This window comes from Brienomyrus brachyistius, unplaced genomic scaffold (genome assembly GCF_023856365.1).
Source record: "Brienomyrus brachyistius isolate T26 unplaced genomic scaffold, BBRACH_0.4 scaffold37, whole genome shotgun sequence".
Classification (NCBI taxonomy): domain Eukaryota; kingdom Metazoa; phylum Chordata; class Actinopteri; order Osteoglossiformes; family Mormyridae; genus Brienomyrus; species Brienomyrus brachyistius.
Genome location: NW_026042312.1, coordinates 880,307 through 893,973, shown reverse-complemented (window position 1 = coordinate 893,973; position 13,667 = coordinate 880,307). Strand labels below are relative to the sequence as shown.

Genomic DNA, 13,667 nt, shown 5'->3' with positions numbered 1-13,667 from the left:
TTTTATACTGGTGCAAGGAAACTATTATTATGATGGTGGGTTATCAAACACAGTAGCTGGCTACCTCAGACATAAGACGCCCATTACGTACCTGTGTATCACCTATATGGGCTTGGAATCTGTATATCAATTGAAATAATTATTCATAGCCCAGATAGCATCATGTTATTGTTTCAGCGTTGAAGTATAGTTAAATGCATTGAATTATGGTCAGTGTTAAATTATCAGCATTGAAACTGAATTGATTTTTGGTCATTTTTTCAATATTGAAAAATTAATGGTGGCGAAACCTTGATATAAAGTGACTTTTTCAACATTGAAAATAAGATGCTGAGTTAACATCAATATTATTGAAAATAAAAATGGAAAAATGAATTTATGGGGGGCGGCATGATGGTGCAGTGGTCAGCACTGTTGCCTCACACCTCTGGGACCCGGGTTTGAGACTCTGCCTGGGTCACGTGTGTGGAGTTTGCATGTTCTCCCCATGTCGTCGTGAGGTTTCCTCCGGGTACTCTGGTTTCCCCCCACAGTCCAAAAACACGGTGAGGCTAATTGGAGTTGCTAAATTGCCCGTAGGTGTGTGTGTGAGAGTGACTGGTGTGTGAGTGTGCCCTGCAATAGGCTGGCCCCCCATCCTGGGTTGTTCCCTGCCTCATGCCCATTGCTTCCGGGATAGGCTCCGGACCCCCCGCGACCCAGTAGGATAAGCGGTTTGGAAAATGGATGGATGGATGATGACATAACTGGTCTGTGAACATTAGTGAGCATATGATGTAGGCTGTCCAGGAATGTAATAATGTGTGCAGTGTTACATGGGCCCAGGGTTGCATGATGGTGAACAGCACCGTTCTGACTTATAGCTGCGCACATAGTTATGTTACCACCACGCTGTCCTGGGACATTGATTATGGCACCGTGTACAATAATGTTCCTGCCATGCTAACGCGTTCACTGTTTCTTTCAAAAGGGACTCTGTAAATGTGCTTCATCCTGATTCTGTTGCATGCCAGTACACGAGATAATGCAGAGATGCTCACATTGTTCATGTTTTGGGAGATGGTGTCATCCTCTGTTATACGCTGCTATATTTCTCGTAGCCTAATGGATTTATTTGTGATCACCATATTAACTATATGGGTCTCTCGTTCTTCAGTGAACATTCTTCCTCTGCCCCCAGATTCTGGATGTCTAGCAGGTCTGTAGAGTACCCTATTCAGTTTTTACCTGTACAGCATTGTTGTGTTTCTCATTAGAGTATAGTACTATTACAAAACGTACTGTGAAGTAACTGTACTAACCGATTCTCATTTGGAACCGTCCTTATGATGCCTGCTACAGCGTAGCGGCTCAGGTCAGGCTGAACCCATTGGCCAGCTTCCCTCAGGGTCATTCCATGGTTGATCACATGATCCACTGTTGTAGCTCTGATGACATCAGTTATTCTATTTCTTCTTACCCTTCCTCCTTCCTCTTCACCTCCTCATCCTCTAAATTCACCTCCTAGTCTTCATCCTCTTCCTCGCCCTTCTCTAATTCTCACTCTTCTCAGTCTTCCTTCTCCCTCCATTGTTCTCCACACTGAAAGCTTACTGTACCTGTGGCTTATTTATAGCGCTCATGCTGATTGCAAAGTGAACTAATTATCTAAAACCGTTTTCACATGTGACAGTGTGGCCAGACAGCTGGCAAAGTAGTGTAATCAATAGCTATAAATGTGTATAGTTTTACTAGGAGTGTGTTGATCATTTAGAAATTGTGTGTAAAACAGTGAGTTGTGTTTACAGTTCCGCAAAAAGAGTGCTGTGCAGTGGATTGTATTTACACATTTGCAAATTGTGTGTTACAAAAGTGCCAACTGAGTGCAAAACAGTGAGTAATTTTGCTATAACTATTAATAGTTTTATAAGAATCATTGTTAGTGTTTAAGTATTCAGAAAAACTGTAAAAAAATTAAACGGGGGTGACTGTCCATTAAGCTAATCTGCAATCCTATTACACATAGCATGACACAGTACTGTTTTTGACTTTTTCTTTAAATCCACCGCGATTGTGATGAATGGGGCAAGAGAACAAAAACCACAGAAATGGCTCTTTGCATGCTATCCAGTGACTACGCGAGATGGTATAGTCTCTATGGTTTAACTAGAGAAGGCTTGGAGGAAAATGCTATGGAAAACTGATTATTTTGTGTCTCATGCCTGGGCTCTCTAGGAAAAGCATAGAGACCGTATGTATCTCTACAATTGTGGAGATTTCTGTGGGGTGCACATATATAGTATATATCAAATTTATATTATATAGATTATATCTAAGCATCATTCATACTCAAGTGAGAAGACAGTTATAAATCCATGTTAAGAAAAGGTTTCTGTGTCGGAAAGGTACAGAAAGAGCCTAACGCAGGTTTACAGGAAACAAAGGTGTGGTGTAGAACACAAGGACATGGACAGAGAAAGGCAATGGCACAACCCCTCAATATGATCAATTCATCTACTCTGTGTCTTCCTCCCAGCTGTCAAAGTAATTGTCAGCAAATGATGTACTTGACACGTACATTATTTACGTGTCAAGCCGTTCGGACGTTTTAACACGTCATGTCCAGTTACGTGTACTTTACTGTTTACAGTAACTGGCAGTCATTGGACATAGTGCAATTATTATTATCATCATTATTTGTTATTATTATTATCCATCCATTTTCCAAACCGCTTATCCTACTGGGTCGTGGGGGGTCCGGAGCCTATCCCGGAAGCAATGGGCACAAGGCAGGGAACAACCCAGGATGTGGGACCAGCCCATCGCAGGGCACACTCACACACCATGCATTCACACATGCACACCTACAGGCAATTTAGCAAGTCCAATTAGGCTCAGCATGTATTTGGACTGTGGGGGGAAACCGGAGTACCCGGAGGAATCCCCATGACGACATGGGGAGAACATGCAAACTCTGCACACATGTGACCCAGGCGGAGACTCGAACCCGGGTTCCAAAGGTGTGAGGCAACACTGCACCACCATACCGCCCCACTCTCAAGACCACATCATCTAATATAATCTCAATATGTGACTGTGTATATTTCTCACACAAGGATAACTGAGAGGTTATCTGATAATGCTCCAGTCCAGTGTCCATAATATACACTTCTTCATTACGCTAATCATTATCAATCGCATTTTCAGATGCAGAACTATGGGGACAGAAGCAAAAAAGTTACTCATTGATGCCTTTAGTATAACTGAGCTACAAAAAATTACATCTGCTCAATTTTTGCTCCACTTCTCTTTTCCTGCATTTCCATGAAACTTTCAAGTTGGCGCTGGGGCTTGTGGTCAACCAATAGGAAAAGTTTATCACTATAAGCCCCACCCAGTAAGTCTTGGTCGAGAAAAAAGTATGTTCTTTTTGGAACTAAAAAATGGTTCAGGAACTACCTCCTAAGACCTTCAATTGGGCCAAGTTCGTGCAGTAGGAAATCGCCTTATGACCTGCACCCACAATGGCTTGTTTAGAGACACCGGTTCAGCTGCCTGTATGCTTTTTCACCTGCGGCAGAAACAGCAGGCAAACCAGCACAAACAAGGTACGAACATGCAGTAATGGGGGTTCAAATCCCCAGACAGCGCCACCCACTGGGCCACATAGCATTTAATTTATCTGCAAATGTATATTTAAACCTTTGAGGTCCATCTCAGGCTCTTTGCAAGCAGAGATCAGGTCACTGAAATCTGAAGCAGTGTGTTACTAATCTTACTAAAGCATGACAGAAGTGCTCACTTCTTTAACATTTATTCTGTGATCAAAGCATTGACTGCAAAAAACAAGGAGACCATAACATCTATAAAAGGTGAAAACACCAAATGTCAAGCGCCCCCCCCCCCCTTAAAGGGGGTTCTTTGTTTCTACTATGCAAAATAAGTAAGTAAACTTTAAGGTATTTTGTGTCATTAATGTATGATTTAAATGCAGGTAGTTTTTTTACAGTCAGGATCCTTATGGAGAATCTCTATTAATCCATTTAAAACCTAAAACTGGCTAGATCAAAAGTGTTTGGGCAGTTTGCAAATCCTAAAGATTATTTACAAGGTAATAAAACCGTTATATAAATGTGAATACGTGTGTAGACTTGTCTCGAAATGAAAATCTCACGCCAACCAGCTGACCAAAGTTGGCAACCCTGCGTAAGTCGGCCCTTTATTTTATATGCAAACATGATCATATGCAGGGGGCACATACCTGGTGTGAAAGTACTTATTCGCCGTTTAAACCGATACGCGCGGTAATGTCTTGTAGCAGCGCAAATACGTGTTTATTTTATGTACATTCGCAATGTTATGACAAGAAATCATTGTGCATTTTAGCCTTCATGCCGCAGACGAAGTACAAATTAGCCACATAAATGTTAAGATGCAGGGTAATTTCTTTTCATAACAACGTGAATGCACATAAAATAAATGGTACGCATTTGCGCTGCTACAACAAGGAGTTGCCGCGAGTGTACAGGGAATGCGTACTTGCGCACCATGCAGTTATGTGATCCTGATCATATGTATAGTATATTGTACAATAAATGCTATGACATTTAAGTTGTATTGTTGGATCTTTTTTAATCATAATTTTCTTTGTTCATTCCTGCCGACAGTTGGGGCAGAGACTGTCATATGCTCTGGGTAACACTCACAGCCAGACGCGGCCTAACAGTAAAACATTTAGAAATGTGACAAAAGGTCTTCTGTTTGTCCATTTATTCCTACATAGAGTTTTAATCCCGTTTACATGAAAAGCTGTACTTTTTGTGTCCCTGACTATTCCAAATTTCTTTTTGCAGCAAACTGACAAACAGAATAAGTCCAGGACACTGGAAAATACTTGAAAAACATGGTAAAGTGGATTTCAGCATTTTCTGTCGTCACATTTGTATTAGAATTGTAAGAAATGTTTTCGTTAGTGTTATTTTGTATTTTGCAGGATGTTCCTCAACAGATTGGTTCTGTGGACTGTGGTGCGTTCATGTTGATTGTTGTCACGTCACGGATCGGGGAAGCAGGAGCAGGAAGACGGAGAATCGGGAAACAAAGGATTTATTGGGGAAACCAGCTAGGAACACGGGGCAATAGAAGTAGCGACTTAAATGACATGATTGGGAAAACATATTTTGAAGCGGAGTTAAATACATAGGACTAATGAAAACAACTGGAAACAGCGAATGACATCGGGGTTCCACACGAGGTTAACGAGGGGGCGTGGCACACGGGAGGAGCGGACAAGCGGCGCATGACAATTGTAAGACAGACCACCTTGAATTGTTGGACTTGTGATACAGAGAATGTATTGAAGTTTTCCCCCCTCCCCTCCCTTTTATCAGTATGCACTCTGCATGGCCTTGGTGTGTCTTGAGTATTACAAAATGCACCATGAACTGTCTATATTATATTTTTATTTTAAGTCATAATATGTGAATTTGATCTGTTGTTTTTCAGTGAGTTGCAGGGATTTGACAAAAACATCCTTTTAGAAATGCGTGAGGAAGTAAGTTCTTTTCTTTTTGACAAGTAGTGTATCTGTCAGGTTTGTGACACAACAGAGAAATTAAATATTTTATTTCACTCCTCAGGGTCAAGACTCTGGTCTCCAGCTCACCGCTCTCTCTTACATTTCCATGGCCATTTTGTCTGATAGTATTATTGGATTTTTCTATGCTATATATATTTTTTTTATGTTTAGTTATTCTGTGCTCCATAATTATAAATAATAGTTTATTTTCCTTGTGACGTGTCTGTGCTTAATAGTATTAATTAAGAGTTTAAACTACAGTTTCCTCAGTAATGTATTTCATGAACTGATACTTCCCCAACAAAACCCATGCATGCATTCAAGTCTCTGTCATGGTTTGTACATAATATTTGCAACAACCATTATGAAATTTTTGCAGAATATGTACTACAAGCCTCTCCAGTTGCAGCCACACCCATATCCAAACTCACATATAAGGTATATTTGTATATGTCTGAGGGGCGGCATGGTGGTGCAGTGGTTAGCACTGTCGCCTCACACCTCTGGGACCCGGGTTCGAGTCTCCGCCTGGGTCACATGTGTGCGGAGTTTGCATGTTCTCCCCGTGTCGTCGTGGGGTTTCCTCCGGGTACTCCGGTTTCCCCCCACAGTCCAAAAACATGCTGAGGCTAATTGGAGTTGCTGAATTGCCCGTAGGTGTGCATGTGTGAGTGAATGGTGTGTGAGTGTGCCCTGCGATGGGCTGGCCCCCCATCCTGGGTTGTTCCCTGCCTCGTGCCCATTGATTCCGGGATAGGCTCCGGACCCCCCGCGACCCAATAGGATAAGCGGTTTGGAAAATGGATGGATGGATGGATGTATATGTGTGTTTCCAAGGTACCAACATTCCTACAGAACCATGTTACATAATATATCCAATTATAGGGAATTTCAGCGTGAGCATTATGCATACTGCTTTCAAATCTGTGATCAAAGCACTGACTGCAAAAACATGGAGACCATAACGTCTCTAAAAGGTGAAAACTCTACATGTCAAGCGCCCCCTACTGGCTAGCTGCAGTACCATTATTAGCACCACCCATCCCCATGTGTTTCAGTGGTAAGAGGCGATTTTCCACATCACTTTCATGTCTTTCCATCCACATAATGACAAACCATTTCTTCTCAATGTATTATTAGCTATGTAATTAATGTAATCTGAAAATGAACGTCACTAATATTATTATTACAATTAATTTGCATATTTTCAAAATCTATACTTTTCTTCAAGACAATAGTGCAGCTTCTATCCAAAGCACAATCCATATTATTACTTAAAAGCTTATTGACCCCCTGATTCTGGTATCACTTACTTTTCAGTATTTTCAAGTAAACATTATATGTGCTGTATTTGTATGATGAAACCAATCCTTGAGTCCAATATAAAATAACTGAAATAAACACACAGTGATTCAAACTTCTGCATTTTTTAATTTTGTTTTGTCTTTCAATAAAAGCTGAAAAGGCTAAAAAGTAAATGCTGGTGTTATCAAAAACTATGTCATATAACTATATTCCAGATTTATTACAGCCAAACACATCTCGGAGCTCCGAGGAACCTCCTTCTCCTTACATTTGGGGAAGATGGTGGCGCAGGAGGTAGTGCTATCGTTTAGCAACCAGAGAGTTGCAGGTTCGAGCCCTGGTTTCTCGTGACCCCATCAAAGTGTCCTTGAGCAAGACACTGAACCCCAAATTGCTCCCGGCATGCAGGTTGGCGCCTTGCATGGCAGCCTCCGCCACCGGTGTGTGGATGGGTGAATGTGAGGCATGAATTGTAAAGTGCTTTCAGTTCTCATAAAAGTAGAAAAGCACATTTATCATGTGTGTTTTGGATTTGGATTGTATTGGTGTGTAGTCAATCCCTCATGTACATGCTCAATCGCAGTAGCATTTTCACAGGAATTTGGGAGATTGAAATGCTAATTCTATGGGGGTGTATTCAGAGGGAAAGGTATGTATGTAGGGCATGTCCTCTCCCCCCCCCCCCCCCCCCCTTCGTGGTATTAGATATTCTGTTTCCCCCCCCCGTGTGTTAAGTAGTGGGGTTGCTCTTGCGTGTTTAATAAAAGATTGTACTACACTGCTTGTCCTGGCATATTGCCTGTGGTTTGAGGGGAGGTTAATCTGTGTGTGTGACCATGAGTGACGCGACATGTGTGCTACAGTATACATCCAGTATGTAACTGTATAAAGTAGAACTCACTGTGTAATATAAAATGCAAATGGAATACTGTAATATGAAGCATTGCAGTAAGAGGACAATATTACAGTACAGGGCACATTGTTGGATTACATACCTGTTGGCTCTATGAAATATTTGATGGTTGTGGACATGGTTGTTGTCCCATCATTCGGCCGACCAGCCTCAGCCATTGTAAGGCCATGATTGAGGACCTAAATATATATATACAGTACTGTGCAAAAGTCTTAGGCAGGCAAAGAAAATGATGTTTAGATTATCCTCGTGTTGGTATAAAACTATGATATGATGCCTGTCAAAGTGTGTCAGCTTCACCATTTCAGAACCTCTGCTAAAATCATCCTAGTATTTGCAGCAACCGTCCAGTGCAGCCATGTATTTTTTGACTTGACCACTAGCAGACCTCATACAGCTAGTCAATCTCTCACTGACTTATAAACCAATATATTTATATATTTAATTGGGCTATTTGTGAAATTTAACAAAGTCATGGAACGGCTGAGGTCCCCCTGAGGAGAAGTTTGGGAACTGAAGCGGTGTTCATCTAGCCATCCAACTAGATATCAGTAACTTTTTAGAAAACTTAAGAAATTGTTACTAGTTTTTATTGTGTTACTCTTAATTTGCACACGTTCTAATGTTAAATTGTGTTTTTTGTTCTAAGCCAAAGTACACTTGCTACCCAGATAAACAGCTTCAAACATTTCTTTGGACTGCCTAAGACTTTTGCACAGTACTGGATATATATACATGCACAGTTGTACAGATGTATAGAGAACATGCTTGAGCGATTATGACGACCATTTTGCAGGTAATGAGTTATATAATGAACTAACACCAGATGTCAGACTTTTCAACAGAGAACCAGTATAATATATTTTGACCAACATGTCATGAACAATTGAGAATGTAGGATTGTACATAATTATTCGCATGACTGAACCAAAGCATTTGCAATTTGACCAAAAGAATGAGACTTTGCATTTATGATGTGCAAAAGGGACTCGATGATGTGGAGGTTGTACAAGTAGTTATGAGAATTTCATTTCTGATCTGAGAAATGTACCAAAGTGACCGAGAAAACCTTGTTCTGTTGTACGCTAGAGTAAATGCATGGGCTGGACTATTCACAGTCCCTTAGAAGAAGCTAAATCACATTTCCTTGGAATTACATCAAATAAAATACTCTGTTATTTTAGAAATCTGCTGCATGACCACAATTCTGTGTCATATCAGCCGCCTGTCAGCTATGAGAGATGGATCTCTCCTATAATCAGCTCTCACTGTACTGTACAGATCTGTGTGGACCACAGGCTTTAAAATGTTCATGTGCTAAGGGCTCTCAAACAGAATTTCTGAAAATACTGTTCCATCCATAAAGTTTTTTGCAATTAACTTATCTTTATAATTTGCGTAATTTAAAGCCAGACAGGCCTGCAGTAGTTGCTGGGGATGTTCACATCTCCTTCTAATGGAGGAGGTGGGGAAAACAATGGAGGGAAATCGCTGCCGGGATGAAAGGCTACTGTGGCCAGCAGTGATCTGGGATTGAAGTCTGCAGGAAATGGCAGGACTTCTACAGCCTCGCAAAGTGATAACTGGGGATAAATGGGGATTGAGGATCATGCTGACTGGGCAGGGGGTCAGGAGCTGTGTCACACACACAGGACAACACAGAGGGGTCTCTGTGAAAAGGGTCATTTTTCGTAGAGACAATTCCTCACTACGGCTTGTGGGGACTGAGCGACTTAATGTACAGTCAGAAGAGCATCAGTGTGTTTTGGCCAAACTCTGTGTCTCTGTGACACGACAGCAGGCAAAAAAGGATGTAGAAAATAAAGAGTGGGTGGGAGCACTGGTTACTCTACCAGCATTACCCACTGATCTAATACCAACCGCCTCCTGTTGGCATTCCTCACTTCCTCACGGGTGGTTCTCTGCTCGACCGTGGGCATCTTGCGGTTTCTATGACGTCACACCATTTGATCTTGACATCAGTCCAGGGTCTTATCCTCTCTGTCCTCAGTGCTCTTCTTCTGGCAGGACTTGGGATGAGAGAGTCCAGTTGTCTGATGCAGTGGGTCGGTCTCACTGGATGGTATAATTTAGAAGCCAATCATTTATGTCTGTTATTACAGTCAGTGACGCTAAAAGGTGAGCTTCAGTGAACAGTGTGTGGCAGCTGCAGGAACAGAGGCACTCAGGCAAACCCAAGTGCAGAATATTACCCCCGAATGGCAGCTTTTTATCAGCAACAGGGAGACCTGGGATGGGGGAAGGGTGGGGTGGGGGGTGGGGGGGTGCTGAAGGGCTGTTTGCTCTGGTGGGTCCAGGCCAGTCACTGGCAACTTCAGCACTGGTGATTTGACAGGTCGCTGCTGCCTGTATTTTGTCTGAAATTTTGTGGTTTCCTTTCAATAAGCTGTCAGGCTTGTAGAGTCACAGAGAGGCTGTTCTTCCCTGACTTCAGCTCTGAGGTCAAACCTCAGAAAGCTGGATCTGAGCTACAATCACCCAGGAGACTCAGGAGTGAAGCTGCTCTCTGCTGTACTGGAGAATCCCAGCTGTAAACTGGAGAAGCTGAAGTGAGTATAGAATGAATATTTTATGTCGGTTTAAGTAAAGTTTATTTGTATAGCACATCTTCATACAAGAAGGTCATTCAAAGTGCTTTCCAGAAAAGATGATAAAAAATAAAATGCATAATGCACAAAGTAAAATCGTGGGAATACATATGAAAATAAAACATTTAGTGCATGTGTGAGTGACTGGTGTGTGAGTAACTGGTGTGTGAGTGTGCCCTGCGATGGGCTGGCCCCCCATCCTGGGTTGTTCCCTGCCTCGTGCCCATTGCTTCCGGGATAGGCTCCGGACCCCCCACGACCCAGTAGGATAAGCAGTTTGGAAAATGGATGGATAAAACAATAAATTAAAAGAACATGAAACATATAAGGAGAGATATTAAAAGTGACAAATTACCAGTCCCATCAGACTGCCATCGCCCTGCGGCCCAGGGTGCTCCGGTGACAGGAGCACTTATGTTCCACCATGCTGTTCGTTATGGACACACTGTGGGCAGCACAGGGATTCAGATCGGCCAGGCCGTTCCTCCCAATCACACCCTTCCAGGTTTCACTGTCGCTACGCACATCAGCGTTAATGTCTCCCAGCAGGACGATGCAGTCCCCACGGGGGGCACCTCCCAGCCCCCCCTCCCAGGTCTCCAAGCAGTCCAGGTACTCTGAGCTGGTGTTCGGTGCATACGCATAAACAGTCAGACCCCGTCCCCCAACTCGAAGGGGAAGGGAGGTAACCCTCTCGCTCACTGGGGTGAACTCCAACGTTCTGGCACTGAATTGGGGGGGCTATTAGTGACCTCTGTGAAATAAGCTATTTTGAAAATGAAAACGAGGCTGAGGTGGGATGAATTCCACAAAATTCGTTGATGCTAGTATGGCATATTCTTGTGAACCAGGATGTACATCTTATCAAAAACGAGAATGTGATCAAGGTTTGTCTTTCCCTTGATTTCCTTGTAACCGGGACACTTAGAAGCTAAGTTCAAATTTAGAAAACACACTTTTGCAGAATCATGGATTTACAGTAGTGAGGATGTTTCATATAACCAAGCTGCCTCCTGCTATAATTCCTCACGGTGGGGCTGAAGATTTTTATTTTCTATGTGAAAACCCATGATCCATTGGAGGTGAAGTACCTGACTCTGCTTGGACCTAAAATATATTCATACCCCATTGATTAACTCTGTAATGTACCATATATGTTTAGTAATATGTATCCAGCGTTTTCAGCCTCTCTCAGGATAATAGTGCTTGTTGTCTCAGAAAATTGTAAACTCAGAAAATAAATCAAGCTTGTTAATGACTAACGTTAGTTATTCACGCTGCAAACAATATTTTGATATTTGCTGATTAGCTAGTACATTAACACTTAGGCTACGCCTGTCAAAATCCTTAACTTACCTTTAATATCAGTAATGTTCCCTTCTATTCAGTCGCTGTATCCTTTTAACAGAACTGCTCTTGATATTCAACATCCCTCCTCAGCCCATTTTTCAGCATCGTTTATGGTAAAATGTGGCACCAGCTCAAAGTTTACGGTCCAAGCCATTGTTATGTGACTGTACTTCCAGGCTTCCACTTGGGGTGACTCCCTCCTCTGCCTCGCTTTCCATTCAAAATGGCGGCCGTGTGAAATCAGCACATAAGTAGACCCACACCTGCCCAGCACCTCTCACCAGGGGCAAGTCAAGAGTGGAATAGAGGGGAGTCCAGCCCCTCTCACCAGGGGCAAGTCAAGAGTGGAATAGAGGGGAGTCCAGCCCCTCAAGCCCAACCTGTGCATATATTTAGTCGGTATCTCTCTACCTCCCCAACCAGCTCAGGTTCCTTTCCCACCAGAGAGGTTACATTCCATGTTCCTAGAACCAGAACTGGTAGCCGATGATCGGTCCGCCTAGGCCCCTGCATACACTGCCACCTCATCCACATTGCACCCAACCCCCACAACTCGCCCCGCAGATTTGACACGGTTCCCTGGTAACCAGCCGACACCTGCCACACTGCTCCATAATGTCAGGCCAGCGTCCACCTCTCTGTCCTCTGATGCCTGGCCAGCACCCACCTCAATGTCCCCAGACGTCCAGCCGGCGCCCACCTCATCTCCTGACGGCCTGCTGGTGCCCACTTTCTATCCTGACGTCCCACCGGCACATGCCGGCAGGCTGCCACCAGCCCAGAAAAGATGGATCCAGAGGATGTCCTGCTAGAGTGCCCTGGGTCCTGATACGTGGGTCCCTCCTTCATCCCAGACTCCGGTTACTCTGGTCCCAGTTTCTGGTCACCAGTATCAACAGGAGTCCAAGAAAGCGGCAGGCAGAATGTCTGTCTCCCAGAGAGGGTTTGCCAGTCTCTGCTCTTGCCCTGTATGTCCCTTGTCATCTTCCTGTTCCTGTCCTGTTGTCTCCTTGCTGCCCTACTGCTCTGCGGTTCTCTCATCACCTCCCAACCCCTCATGTCCTCCAGCCCTGCTGACCCTCCCAGACCCTCTGGTCCTGTGATTCGGCAGAGTTCAGCCTCACCTGGAAAGGGGCCTAGGAGGGTCCCCAGCCCCGAGTCTTTGCCTGTCTTCCCTGGATGCCCCATCTCTCCTTGTCTTGTGCATCCTGTGCCCCTGTTCTTGTTGACCCTCCACCTGTTCGTCCTGTTTTGGGGTCTGACAGGACTGCTGTACCTGTGGTTCCTAGCTTTTCCTTTATCCGCTCCATGTCCTTAGTGATGTCCTGCAACTGCTCTTATGTCTGGTGTTGCTGTCTAGTGTTCTGTCTAGTCTTGTCTGGTCTTGTCCTGTCTACCATCTGTTCTGTCGTCCCCTGTCTAGTCCAGAGTCCAGTCTGGTTCCATCCCTGTTGTCTAACCCCTTTGGACTTCATGGCCAGAGCACATGCTTTTGGTGGGTTGGGGGGGTACTGTCACATTAAGCAATGCCATTTTTATCCACTATGCTTGTCCATTTATGTGTCAACGCATGTTCTGACCATCCATGCTCTCTGCCTCCCCACATTTCCAGGTGCTGCCCGGGGGGGCACCATCTGAGCTGGAGTCCTGGTTCAGTCCCATGGAGGGGTGACACTGCGAATGGGACCTGCTAACTGTGTCATCCTGGGTGCAGCCTTGAGTGTCACCCTACACAGGCCAGCGTGGAGAACAGGCTTATTGACAGACTTTAATCACACCTCACACCTGGCCTTTAGCAAGCAGCTCCACTCTTTTCTGTTCTCAGTAATATTAGTCTGCCGGGGGGGTTGGGCAGCCAGTTGTCCATGGACCCCCAGAGGTCTTTTTTTCTCCTTACTTGGGGTTTTTTGGTTCCTCTCCTCCGTTGTCATCT

At 43.9% G+C, this 13,667-nt stretch overlaps 2 protein-coding genes across 2 annotated transcripts in view; both read left to right on the top strand.

Moving 5' to 3' along the window:
* LOC125722235 (NACHT, LRR and PYD domains-containing protein 12-like) overlaps positions 1–8,481 on the top strand; it is a 142,790-nt gene extending 134,309 nt beyond the window's left edge. The window contains exon 14 of the transcript XR_007386235.1: positions 8,264–8,481. The gene's annotated coding sequence lies outside the window, so the exon portion shown is untranslated. The remainder of the gene's footprint in view (positions 1–8,263) is intronic.
* The window catches only part of LOC125722253 (cytohesin-2-like), a 240,366-nt gene that overhangs the window by 35,137 nt on the left and 191,562 nt on the right, over positions 1–13,667 (top strand). The window lies entirely within an intron of this gene.